Source organism: Leopardus geoffroyi, chromosome B4 (genome assembly GCF_018350155.1).
Source record: "Leopardus geoffroyi isolate Oge1 chromosome B4, O.geoffroyi_Oge1_pat1.0, whole genome shotgun sequence".
Lineage (NCBI taxonomy): Eukaryota > Metazoa > Chordata > Mammalia > Carnivora > Felidae > Leopardus > Leopardus geoffroyi.
This window is the reverse complement of record NC_059341.1, coordinates 65,185,101-65,199,387: the sequence shown is the minus strand read 5'-3', so window position 1 is coordinate 65,199,387 and position 14,287 is coordinate 65,185,101. Positions and strand designations below refer to the sequence as shown.

The following is a 14,287-nucleotide window of genomic DNA, read 5'->3' as shown; positions in this document are numbered from 1 at the left end:
CAAGAAATGTATTTGCTCCACAGGGGTTTTATTTATCCCCATTTTTAATGGAAACACAATATTCACAGAGGACAGTGCACCCACCACGCTGAATGAATTTTCATACGATGGACACAGTCCAGTAACCCGCACCCAACCTTAGGTCTTTCTGAGTCCCAGTAACAACCTGAACATCTATAGTCCGACACTATAGGAGCAATAATCTAGTTTTTAACTGGACCTTTTTTCAAAAATAAGAACTTTTTTAAATATCAAATTGAGAATTTCAAAGAACAGAAAAATTACAGCAGGAAAATATTTTAGGAATAAATAAGACACTAAATTCAATCAGCTGTACAATCTAATCTGAGACACTCTATTTCAAAACTATCTATTTTCCTTGAAAAGACTTTTAGATTTTTAAATGCATGCTTGCTTCTTCCAAGCTTTATTTTTGTTGAAGGACATAAAATTTTTAAATTAAGACAAAGGCTTAAAAAAAACTTTTGAATTTTGTTTGTGATCCTTATAATAGCAAGTCAAACATCCCCCCAAAACCACAATTTACAAACCAAATCTCTTTCAAAAGGCTATCAGCTGGCCCAGCTCTTCCTGCATTTAAATCCTTGAAAATGTGATTTTAATGAAATGGTGACTGGAGAGATTTTTGAAGGTGTCATCATTCCTGTTGATAATTTCCCCCCTACTAATAGCCAATTATATGAAGAAAGGACCAGCAGTTCCAGAACAAGACCTGGCTTCTCCTCTAATGAGTCATTTAGAAAACTTTGCAAATCCCTCAAACTCTATAAACCTGTTTCCTTATCTGTAAAAATAGAGATTACGTTATTGAATAGATGAATATTTCCAAAACAAAAAGCTCCTTCCAAATTCAGTTATACTTGTGAAGTATTGCTATTAAATCTAGAATAATGAACATAAAGGCAGAGCCACATTTTAGAGCCCTAACCCTACCAATCTTTGTTCATTGACCTTAATGGAGTCGTTAAATCTCTCTGGGCTTCACTGTTAAGAACAAACAGCAGACCAAATCACTGGCTATGATCATTGTCTGGGTTATGGAACACTTGAAATTCACAAGGCTCTTTGCAGAACATGTTCCTGTGGATAGAATATTGATTTACCGGCTAAGTTCAGTTCTATCACTGAGGGGATATGAGGGGACTCCTACCCACGGAAAATTCAACCATGTTATACCTATTAGAAGAAAGAAAATCATAGCCACAAGCAAACAAGGCCACAAAAAAGTGAGCTATTTGCATTTTTCCCATTAATTTGCATTCATATGTATCTATACAGATTTCGCCATGAATTCAGTTAGCACTCTCAGCCAGACAAATGGCAAGAAGTGACAAAGGTTAAAAGAAACATTGCGCTAAAATTTTTTTAATGAAGAAATTCTACTCATTACATCTAATTAACAAAAAGGAAAGCAACCCTGTCCTTATTGAATTTAATTATTAATCATTTAATTATTCAATTTTAACACAGAACTCTTCACCCCAGCTCCTGAGAGCAGAGCTGGAGGATTGAAGCACTGCCACTCTCCAGGGTCCCTTTAAGCCCTAGGACTCTGTTTCCACTGAAATGTTCATTCTGTCTATATATGCTACATACCGTTCTGGGCACAAATGTAGCAATATTATTTTTTTAATGCTTATTTATTTTTGAGTGAGAGACACAGAGCATGAGCAGGGGAGGGGCAGAGAGAGAGGGAGACACAGAATCTGAAACAGGCTCCAGGCTCCGAGCTGTCAGCACAGAGCCCGACACAAGGCTCAAACTAACAAACTGTGAGATCATGACCTGAGCCGAAGTCGGACGCTTAACTGACTAAGCCACCCAAGTGCCCTCAATGTAGTATTTTTAATAGTGCCTAATAAGCTGTTTTTAATGAAACAGCCCAGCCTACATACATGTACATGTACTCACACATAAACACATACCCACAAAACACAACCCTGGAGGGCTCAGTCCACTGTAGACATCCTTGAAGCACACTGAATGCTCTAACAGTACATTTTATTCCATATTTGACAAACCAAGCACAGGCCATGTTTTCTTACAGAAGACTCTTGCAATTAGATATAGAAATTTCCTCCCATACTCTACAAACACTACAGTATATTTATGATGTATACTTATAGCATGCATTGGATAGACTTGCTTCAAAATGAGGACAGTTGTAAATGGTACGAAAAATGATCTCATTACTACAATTCCTCCTCTTACGAGGACCAGGACACAACTTTTAGGCATGATTGTTTTAGGTCTAACAGTCATAAATTACGTTAATGGACAAAAAAAATCCTAGGTACACTTAGGCTAAAATACAACTTGCTTCACAATGCTTCTCCTTCATATAACTCTGATTTCTAGTTAAAAGAACAAGAAACTAGACAATGTTGAAATAGAATACTCTGAGACACTGTTTTTCTTGGTAGAAATTATGTTTTCCTGTAAGTAACTTTTTAGTGACATAATGTAGAATATATGAAAAGTTGAGAATTGAAGCCCCATTTTGCTTTCTAAAATCTGAAGATTTTGAGATGCTTTAATCCCTTCAAGCAAATGCCTAATCATTACAGAAGTCAGAACAGGTTATACCACTTTGTGTTCCCCCATTTCCATTTTGTCCCAAATATCACCCTTTGAATGCAGAAACATTGAACATTTAACCCAAAAGAAACCCAGCTCATTAGCTGACTGCAAACCTTTGTGTGTCAAATCCAAAAAGAGAGGTGGAAATCTCAGACCATCCAAATGAGAAAATGCCAGATTATATTTTCAGACACCCATTTTAAAGGACCGCATCCTTTTATGGAAAAAGTACTGGACCTCTTTAGAATATAGGGCACTCTAATTTTCCTTCACATTTATCACTTCTTTCAGTATTTGGTTAATTCCTTCTGGATTAAGTACATTCAAGGTCAAAAGAGTAGGACCCAAACTTTATGAGGTTCAGGTTGAAACCGACACAAAATTCAATTAATGGAAATAATATCAATCTCATAAATAAGGTTATAAATAAATCTTCCCACCAGTTCCTTTGACCTCTGAACCACCTTTTGAGGTTTAGCAGAATAAATTCTCCTAAAAGTAGCAATTCCAGGAAACCAGGAAGGGGGAGGGGCATTATTCTTTTACTATACTATTCTCATCCAAGTCACTAAATAGCATTTATTCAGGTGCCATGAAAACAGGAAAAGAAAAATACATAAAGGATGGCCGCTCTCCAACTGTCCCCCAACAAGACATTCACAATTCCTGTTCTCCTGAAGCCAGCAATAGTTGTAGGTCATGAGTATATTTTGATCCCACTCAAAAGTTACAATGAAAATATTGACATAATGCATCTCTTCAATTTCACCCAATTTTAGACAGCTTTTAATAATAGCTATAAGAGAGCTATAACATTTGCCAATGATTTAATTCAAATTATATTTAACACTTAACATAGTATTCTAGCAAAAATACCAGCTAGAAATGAGTCCCAAACTATTAATAATAGTAATGCTCACAGAGCATTTACATGAGAAAACTATGATCTGTAAATGGAAAAGTACCATCCATTAAAATTATCAATTTCTTTGCTTTCTCAATCGTTGGGCGACTACTTTAGCAATCACAATAATTCCTTTTCCTTTTTAAGTACTCACAAACAGAACAACACAATCACAAAATCTCCTTCTCTAGGAGTCTGTGACTATCAGCTGTTATTTGTTCCCAATATAACTTTATGAATCAGAGGGCAAATGTTTTCATACTGAAAAGTTCTTTTAAAAAAATTTTTTTAACATTTATTTATTTTTGAGACAGAGAGAGACAGAGCATGAACAGGGGAGGGTCAGAGAGAGGGAGACACAGAATCTGAAACAGGCTCCAGGCTCTGAGCTGTCAGCACAGAGCCTGACACAGGGCTCGAACTCACGGAGCGCGAGATCATGACCTGAGGTGAAGCCGGCCGCTTAACCAACTGAGCCACCCAGGCGCCCCTAATACTGGAAAGTTCTTAAAATGACAAAGGAAAATGACAAAGGAAACTTGTTTTCTTATTCGGATGCAGAAATTTTACTAGATCGTGCTGCCTCCTAGAGGCCAAAGTACATAAAAATACTACATTCATCACAATTGTCCACTTTCAACAAACATCACATGGCCTCAAGTTCATGTGTTGACAGCAACCAAACAGAACATGACCTGCTTAATTTTATTTCAAGTGATTATTTCTCATTTCTGTGTAAATATTTACTTGCATTTTTTAAAAGTGGAAATGGTTAGTTAAAAATGTCTACTGCAAATGACCCAACCCTGAAATGATCAAGCAAATGACATGCAGATTCACACAAATCCACAAATATGGAGTATTAATAAATGCAAACACTGAAAATGTATCCTGTAAGTTTAAATACAACAACCTGACAGCTCATCTTTAAATATCTAAAAGGATTACATTGCTATATTTAATAGAGCCATACACCTGAAAAAACTGCAGTATAAAGTAAAATTTTATCTGAAAGTATGTGCTATTAAACAAAATGCACAGCAAACATATTGAGAATTAACACACGTGGGAGCAACTATTGCTGCAAAACCCTGGTTCACGATGTTACTGTTAAACAATCTGTAGACAACACTAGATGAATAAAATGTCTAATTCAAGGAAGTCAAGAACAATGCAATCTCCCTCACTGCTTTTTGGCCACATGCTGCTTCATTGTGTTCATGTAATAAAAGATCTGGCAAGTGGGAAGTTTCAATGCATTCACACGAGGAAATTCTGTAGCAGAGTTACCCTGGGGATAAACACACTCTATAGCACAAAGAGCCATTCTAAGTAGGTCAAAACACCCCCAAACGATATTTAGAATCACCAGAACCTTCATAAAAGACTTTAACACTGTCGCATCATCCAAAAGGGAAGAAAAATACAAAAAATCACAGGATACACTGTTAGAAACAAGAACATTAAAGATTATAAAAAGAGCGACTGTTTAAAGATTTAAATTTTCTAAGATTCTAAGTTGAAGTCTAGTCAATTTACCAGCAAAACGTGTGGTCAAAAGCATGCTTGTTATCCTGTTGAATTAAATAAAAGAAAATAAAACCTAATACCTAATGACTAGAATAGAAATACGGACACATGGAAACCAAAACTTGTTTAAAACAATCATTTGGTATAGACTCAGAGGCTGGCATATACCACATTGATACTTTTTCTTTTTTAATGTTTATTTTTGAGAGAGAGAAAAGAGACAGAGCATGAGTGGGGGTGGGGGGCAGAGAGAGAGGGGGAGACACAGAATCGGAAACAGGCTCCAGGCTCTGAGCTGTCGCTTGAACTCACAGACAGTGAGATCATGACCTGAACTGAAGTCAGACGCTCAACCGACTCAAGCCACCCAGGTGCCCCTAAAATAAAAACTTTTTTTTAAAAAAAGACTAAGGACTAATGAAAAAGCAAAAGTCAAAGATTCTATTAGTAACAACCAGGGCTTAGGGGCATCTTGTGAAGGATGCTAGAAGAGCAAATAGTACATATAGAAAACTCTAATTTCTCCTGGACTCTTACACCAATATTGCAAAGCACTTGCTGCCGTTTTCATCATTTTTTCAACAATTTCTGGCTGGCTGGGCACTCTATATAGTGAAAAAGAAAACTTTAAAAGCTGTAGCATCTTTTTCTCCCATGACTCAACAGAAATCCAAGGTCTTAAAGCTCAAAAGACCATGGTATCCTAAAGATGACTGGCCTAAAAATGCTAAATCCTCACAAGTGACTACTCTTTCTGTTCTTATGTCTAGATGTGACAACCCCAGTGTATTTATGTTAAAATAAACAAAAAAATTTTGGATTTTGGTGACAAGTATGTTAAAAAGAGGTAAATTTGGGGCGCCTGGGTGGCGCAGTCGGTTAAGCGTCCGACTTCAGCCAGGTCACGATCTCACGGTCCGTGAGTTCGAGCCCCGCGTCGGGCTCTGGGCTGATGGCTCAGAGCCTGGAGCCTGTTTCCGATTCTGTGTCTCCCTCTCTCTCTGCCCCTCCCCCGTTCATGCTCTGTCTCTCTCTGTCCCAAAAATAAATAAACGTTGAAAAAAAAAATTAAAAAAAAAAAAAAGAGGTATATTTATTCTAAAGATAGAATGGTTTCTCACAGAATTCAAATGCAGAATCCAAATTCACTCGCAAGAAAGACTAGAACTGAGAATTGGAAGACCACCAAGAATCATGGGAATGTCTGCTTGTCACCTCTGTTATTCATTAATAGTTATTTCATTAACTATTCCTTCTGTAATCACAACCTCCCCTGGGCTACTGCACATCAGCCCCATTTTCACATATTAACATGATTCTCTTAGTTCAAGTTCCACATTCCTAGAAAAATATTTTTTAAGTTTTTATTTAAATTTCCAGTTACTTAACATACAGGGTAATATTAGTCCTAGAAGAATATTCTGATGGGCCCAGGTAAGGTCTGCCTATTGGTATTTTTTTTTTAATGTTTTTATTTATTTTTGTGACAGAGAGAGAGCATGAGCAGGGGAGGGGGAGAGAGAGAGGGAGACATAGAATCTGAAGCAGGCTCCAGGCTCTGAGCTGTCAGCACAGAGCCCGATGTGGGGCTCGAACCCACAGACTATGAGATCATGACCTGAGCCAAAGTTGGACGCTTAACCGACTGAACCACCCAGGCGCCCCAAGGTCTGCTTATTTGTGATCAAATCATCTGTGCCCAATCAAATGGATACCTGGAAGCCCATCCACTGGTGATAAATTCTTTTTGCTTTTGAGTGTCTGAAACTGAAAATGTCTAAAATGTTTTTATTTCACCTTTATTTTTGAAAGATATTTTTGATGATATAGAATTCTAGGTTTATCATTTTCTTTTTGTTCTTTTTTTTTTTTTTTTTTTTTGAGTTCTTTAAAAATGTTGTTCCTTTGTTTTCTCACTTGCATTGCTTCAGATGAAATCTGCTGTCAAAGACCTCTACATGTATGGTATCTTTTACCTCTGGTTGCTTTTATTTCTTTTAATATATATTTTTTTAAAAATTTAATGTTTGGGGCGCCTGGGTGGCTCAGTCAGTTAAGTGTCTGAATTTGGCTCAGGTCATGATCTCACGGTCCCTGAGTTGGAGCCCTGCATCGGGCTCTGTGCTGACAGCTCAGAGCCTGGAGCCTGTTTCAGATTCTGTGTCTCCCTCTCTCTCTGACCCTCCCCCCGTTCATGCTCTGTCTCTCTCTGTCTCAAAAATAAATAAACATTAAAAAAAATTTTTTTTAATTTAATGTTTATTTATTTTTGAGAGAGAGAGAGAGAGAGAAAGAGACAGAGAGACAGAGAACAAATGGGGGAGGGCAGAGAGAGAGGGAGACACAGAATCCAAAGCAGGCTCCAGGCTCCAAGCTGTCAGCACAGAACCCAATGTGGGGCTCAAACTCACAAACTGCAAGATTGTGACCTGAGACAAATTTGGATGCTCAACCAAGCCACCCAGGAGCTCCAACTCTGGTTGCTTTTAAGATGTTCTTTTATCATGGATTTTGAGCAATGTAATCACGATACGCTTCTGTGTAAGTGTTTGTGCTTGGGTTCCGTCTTAGTGTTTGTGCTTGGAGCTTACTAAAATTTTTAGATTTACAGATTTATTGTTTCCATCACTTTCGAATTTTTTTGGCTATTTCTTCAAAAACTCTTTTCTGTCTCCCACCCCTTTCTTCTACCCTTCAGGGACTACAAGTACACTGTATCAGGCTGTGTAAAGTTGCCCATGGTTCACTTACTCTCCCTTCACTTTTTCTCACTCTTGTCCCCCACCCCCATGTTTTATTTCAGATAATTTCTATTAAGCTTAAAGTTCCTTAGTCTTTTTTCTGCAATGTCTAACCTGCCATTATTCCCAGCCAGTGTGTTTTTCATCTCATAGTTTCCGTCTTCAGAAGTTCTATTTTGGTCTTTTTTTCATCCTTCACATCTGTATTTTTTTAAACATATGGAATATAGTTACAATAACCCATTTTAATGCCTTCTGATCATTGTAACATCTGTTACCTCTGGATTGGTTTCAAGTGATTATCCTCCTCATTAAGGATTGTGTTCCTGTTTCTTTGCATGCCTAGTAATCTTTGATTGAATGCCAGACATTGTTAATGTTATTCTGCTGGGTACTGGATATTTTTATATTCCTATAAATATTCTTAAGTTTTGTTCCAGGATGCAGTTAGAAATCACTTGAAAACTGTGCCTCTCAGGTCTTGCTTTTATGATTTGTTAGGTAGATCCAAGGCATTGCTCAGTCCAGGGCTACTTAATTCTCCACTATTAAGGCATAATCATTCTGAGTATTCTCTCCAAGGTCCCATCATGACTCAGAAAAAGTACTATTCCCTTTGAGCACTGAGCATTGTTTCTTATAATCTACATTGGGTGGTTTATTCTAGCCTTTGGGTAGTCTCCTTTTATGCAAACAATGATCAGTATTCTACAAATTCTAACCACAATGGTCTCCCTGATTTCTCAACTCAGTCCTCTGCACTCCTCCTAAGATTTCCCTTCCTGAGCTGTGAACTAGAAGCATTCTCAAAGCAACAAAACTTTTAGAGCTTGCCTCATCTATTTCCCATCTCCCGGGGATAACAATTCTCAGGATCATTGTTCTTTATTACTTTATGCCATGTCTTTTTGTCTGTTTTGTTTGTTGGTTGGTTGCTTTTTTTGTTTTGGATGGGAGGGTAAATTCAGTTATCCCATCTTAGGCAGAAGCTTAAGTTCAAGCCTATCCATTTGGAAAGTGGGAGAGAAGCAGCAATTCAGAGATTGACTGGCAGATACCCCCAAATATATCTATACCACATGGATTCTACACCACATGAATTCTTTTTTTTTTTTTTTTTTTTTAATTTTTTTTTTTCAACGTTTATTTATTTTTGGGACAGAGAGAGACAGAGCATGAACGGGGGAGGGGCAGAGAGAGAGGGAGACACAGAATCGGAAACAGGCTCCAGGCTCTGAGCCATCAGCCCAGAGCCTGACGCGGGGCTCGAACTCACGGACCGCGAGATCGTGACCTGGCTGAAGTCGGACGCTTAACCGACTGCGCCACCCAGGCGCCCCTACACCACATGAATTCTATAATAAAGAATACTCAAGAGTACATGAGTATTCTATAATAAAGAATACTCAAGAGTACATGATTTATAAAATCATGCCAGTCATTTTTGACATATACTGATTTATTTTTTAAGCAAATATTTATTAAGTGTCTAGTATGTTCCAGACTATCAGGATATACAAGTGAAGAAAATGTGATTTCTGTCCTCCTGCAGCTTTTAATTCTGTAGAGAAGGCAGACCCTAAACAAATAATGGTTCATAGGTAGTAGGGGATGCAAATGAAAGATGACCATATAGTCACCTGAAATCCCTAGAGATCTGCAGAGCGACCTTCTATAGAATACCGATCATTGTTTGCATAAAAGGAAACTACCCAAAGGCCAGAATCAATGCGATCCAAATTAACACAGAAACCTCTCATAATGTATGTTAAAATTTTACTGCCATAAAAGCATCAGAAGAGAATAGATTCAGTCTTTACAAATCACTATGCACTACCCATGAGCTACCCAGGAATTACACAGATAAAGTCCTGAAGGAAGACAAGCACAGAGAAGTGAATACATTGTGGGGTGAGGGGCAACACTAGGATTCAAAACATCAATCCAAAGGAGAATATAAACAAAATGTGGAATTATGATTTTATGACTTCCTAATTTTATCCACAAAGCTGCCTTTGACAAGAAACGTCTATGTCCAACATGACATTTAGGGCTCACTCTGCTTGCCCTAACAGCACTCTATACTCTTGATTAGTGTAGTAGTTTTAGCAATTTTCTAATAACATTTTTCAGAAATGGTGAATGTTATTGCTCAGATACATTCACTTAGATAAATATTAAGGTCCATTTTTTTTTGTTTCTATGTCTTAGGCTCAGAATATGCTTTTTTATTATGAGACAATTGAGTAGTTTAACAATCCCTGATGATTTAATTCACGAAACTAACTAGAAAAACCCTCGAGAGCATGCTGACTCAGCATTTTATGTTATACACTGGATTAAATTAAATGATGAACTTCAAAGTGAAGACAGGCACACAGGATTACTTCGGGTTGCCTCTATTAAACCAAGCACATTAAAAAATATTTTTAAACCAATAACAAAAAGTTGCCATGAAATCCTTTACTATAGGAAAAAGTCTTGGCGTACAGACTAACTTGACAATTAAAAGAAAAAGTACTTCTCTCAAGGAACAAAGGCATTTCCTGCTCATTTCCACTCTGTTTTTTGAGCAACCTAAGTTTTTGCATTGCGAACTATGTGACACTAATGCTTCAATGAGGTAAAATGGAAAGACACCTGCACAGGGTACATACACTCATTCCCTCAAGTCATTCCCACGTTACTCATTTACAGTATGATTATGTTAAAAGGAGAAGAGAACATAGATGCTACATAGTTCTGCTCCTGGAATATGGGAGAACTACTCTTTCACTTCCCATTACCAACATGCCTCTTTCTCCTCAATGCTACCCATTGCTTATAAATATGAATTCAGCAGCTGGCTGACAGGTTGGAAAATAAACAGTTTTTATAGTCCTTTCATATTTTACCTTTAGTAGGTTCTTTTTATTAGAGACAAACACTCAGAGTAATCAAGTCTACTCTGTCCCTGGTGGCAACAGTCTACTATGAAGAAAAACTGGGAATTGTTCTTGATGGAAATGAAATTAATTAATGCCATATAAATATTTTTAGAATGCAAGTCCAAAACTCCTACTAAAAAAGTAATTGAGTTCATTCATTCAACAAATATTTATTCAACATTATATAGCAGATGTTATACTAGGTATCGGATGTGCAGTAGTAAATACAACAGATGCAATCCCGGCTTCCTGGATTTTACTCTTCAGAGAACAAGGGAGATGATAAGCATATAAACAAACAAATAGATAAAAAATAAAATAAAATAAAGCATCCTACATCATGGGAAAATGAACAGTTTTTGAAAATACTGTTTACTAGAATTTGAAATAATGAGCCAAAATCAGGCTTTTTCCCAGGAAGTTGGGCAAGCTGATTAATCAGTCTGAACGCCACTTTGCTTCTGTATAGGATGAGCACAGATTTCATCAACCAAATTAGAACATTTATCCAGGACCAATGCTAAACAGGAAGAGATGCCAGGAGAGAAACCAAGAGAGTACCAGAAAAACTAGTATTATACCAAAAAAGGAGATAACAATATCTACCTCTTAAGGTTATTGTTGAATTGTAGGCAATACTTTAAAACATGTTAACGCATAAAAAGGCATTTACTTTTATTCTAATTGGATATAGTTCTGTACTTTCCAGAGATCTAGAATATATCCTTCCCAATTCCTATCCCACCTTTCCCAATCTAAATTTTACCAATCCTTCAAAATTAAGCTAAAACACCATTTTGATATATTCATTTTATGAAGTCTTCTGCTAACAGCTGAATGATAAAAGGGCAATATAAGCTACAAGATCAGATTCTAGAATGAGTGGATCCAAGGGGGAAGAGGAGAAGCAAATTTTAAACCAAGTCAAATAGAATTGAGTACTTGTATGGCTATATCCAATCTGTGCTCTAGTGGGAAGATCTTGTGCTCTTCAAAAACTTTCTGTTGACAGGGTGCCTGGGTGACTCAGTCAGTTAAGCATCCATGTCTTCATTTTGGCTCAGGTCATGACCTCACAGTCTCGTGGGTTCAAGCCCCACGTTGGGGCTCTGTGCTGACAGTGCAGAGCCTTCTTGAGATTCTCCCTCTCTCCCTCTGCTCCTCTCCTGCTCATGCTCTGTCTTTCAAAAACAAAAACAAACAAACAAAGTTCACTGTGGAGAAGATCTGGGATGATGGCATCATAGGAAGCAGGAATCTTGTCTCCCCACCTGAACAACAATTCTGCAGAATTTCTCTGATGCTAATTATTTTGGAACTCTGGAGTTGGTTGAAGGCTTGTAACTTCCAGGGGAAGACTTGGGTGGTAAACTGCAGTCAATATAGGTCAACTTCAGCTCTTAGTGCAACAGCAGCAACCTATTCCCCAACCCCAGTCACAGGACAGGCAGTAGTTTCCATACAGCTTATAGGAATCAGGGTGGGCAAAAAGGACCCCATCCTCCAAATTTCAGGATCTATGCTCTCATTGCTGATTGCTGCTTCTGATCACAGAAGTGCAGACAAGGAAGTGGGCAGCTACTATTGTGGCAGAACTCTGATTCAAACTTTCGAAAGTCAAAACTGAAGAAAATCTTGACAGCAGCAAGAGAGAAGTAAATCATCACAAAAAAGGATCCTCATTAAGAGTATAAGCAGATTTCTCATCAGAAACTTTAGAGCCCAGAAGACTGTGGGCCAATATATCCAAAGTGCTAAAAGAAAAAAACCTCTCAAACAAGAATCCTATATCCAGCAAAACTGTCCTTCAAAAGTGAGGGAGAAATTAAGACATTCCCACACAAACAAAAGCTGGGGAGTCTGTGACACCTAGATATGCCCTGCAAGAAATTCAAAAGGGAGTCCTACATGGTAAAATAAAAAGAACACTAGACAGTAACTCACAGCCATATAGAGAAATAAAGACCTCAATAAAGGTAAATACATGGCAATAATAAAAGCCAGTATTATCTTAACAATGATTTATAACTGAACTTTCTGTTTTCTACATGATTTAAGATACTGTTCCATCAAGGAAAAAAACAATTATCAATATAAAAGCTAGTATTACTTTAACTTTGGTTCATAACTCAAAATCTTGTTTTCTACATAAGAGACGAATGCATTAAAACCTAGTTTGTTTTAGGGCACATAATGCCCAGAGAGGTAATTTTTTGACATTAACAACCCAAAGGAGTGAAGACAGAGCTGTAAGAGAGATTTTTTTTTGTATGTTATTGAAGTTAAGCTGGCCTAATTCAAATTCATGTTATAACTTTAGGATTGAATGTAATTTCCATGTAACCACAGGGAAAATACAGAATATACATAAAAGGAAATGGGAAACGCAGGTAAACATTTCACTACAAAGAAAAAACAAATGGGGCGCCTGGGTGGCTCATTCGGTTAAGTGTCCACCTTTGGCTCAGGTCATGATCTCACAGTCCGTGAGTTCGAGCCCCCTATCAGGCTCTGTGCTAACAGCTCAGAGCCTGGAGCCTGCTTCAGATTCTATGTCTCCCTCTCTCTCTCCCCCTCCCCTGCTCATGCTCTGTCTCTCTATGTCCCAAAAATAAATAAAAACATTAAAAAAAAATTTTAAATAAATTTAAAAAAAGAAAAAATAAGTCAACAAAAGATGACAGTAATGCAGGAAATCAGTGACGAAAAAAGCTATAAGGCACATAGGCATATAGAAACAGCACAATGATAAGTTTCTCCTTATCAATAATTATTTTAAATAAACTCTCCAATCAAAAGTCAGATTGGCATGGGATGTCTGGATGGCTCAGTCGATTAAGTGCCTGACTGCGGCTCAGGTCATGATCTCACGGTTCATGGGTTCAAACCCCATGTCAATCTCTATACTGACAGCTCAGAGCCTGGAGCCTGCTTCTGAGTCTGTGTCTCCCTCTCTCTGCCCCTCCCCCTCTCATACTCTTTCTCTCTCTCTCTCTCTCTCAGAAATCAACATTAAAAACAAAGTCACATTGGCGCAATGGATAAAAAACACAATCCAACTATATGTTGTCTGAGAGAGACTTACTTAAGATCCAAAGACACAAAAAGTTTCTAAGTGAAAAGATGGGGAAAAAAAGATATTTCATGCAAATAGTAACCAAAAGTGAAGGGTGACTATACTAATATCAAACAAAATGGACTTTAAATCAAAAAAGGTTACAAGAAATTAAAAGGACATTATATAATAAGAGGTTCAATACAGTAAGAAGATAACAATTATAAACATTTATGTATCTAAGGACAGACCATCAAAATATATGGAACAGATGCTGATAGGCTTAAAGGAGAAATAAAAAGTTCTAAAAGTTAGAGACTTGAATATTCTACTCACAATAATGGATAGAGCCACCAGTCAGATGTAAGGAAATCAAAGATTTAACACAACAAACCAACTAGCCTTAATAGACATATACAGAACACTTTATCCAGCAACAGAATACATATTCTTCAACTGCACATGGGGCATTTTCTAGGACAGACCATATGTTAGGAAATGAATTAAGCCTCAAAAGATTTTTTTTAAT

At 37.3% G+C, this 14,287-nt stretch overlaps 1 protein-coding gene across 5 annotated transcripts in view; it reads right to left on the bottom strand.

Moving 5' to 3' along the window:
* The window catches only part of FGD4 (FYVE, RhoGEF and PH domain containing 4), a 248,462-nt gene that overhangs the window by 201,234 nt on the left and 32,941 nt on the right, over positions 1-14,287 (bottom strand). The window lies entirely within an intron of this gene.